This window comes from Plasmopara halstedii (assembly GCF_900000015.1).
Source record: "Plasmopara halstedii genome assembly, contig: Scaffold_3060, whole genome shotgun sequence".
In the NCBI taxonomy this organism is placed as follows: Eukaryota; Oomycota; class Peronosporomycetes; order Peronosporales; family Peronosporaceae; genus Plasmopara; species Plasmopara halstedii.
Window position 1 is genome coordinate 1,018,229 of NW_020189964.1, and position 279 is coordinate 1,018,507.

Here is a 279-nt window from a genome sequence, read left to right on the forward strand (position 1 = left end):
CCAGTGCTGTCAGCGGATTATTACTCGCTCTCATGAGCAATTGGTAATACCCATCGACCAAGTCGAGTGCACCTTACTCCGTACATCCCACCATGTTGTTCTATAAACCATCCTTTTTAGGAATCGGCGTCTGTGCCGGAATGGTGGCAGCGTTGAGCTTATTGTTAGAATGAACAATACGCCACTTGCCGTTCGGCTTCTGAACACAAAACGTGAGTGTTGAATGGGGAGACTTGCTCTCACGCACCATCCCTGCGTCGTGCTTTGCGCGAAAAGAGG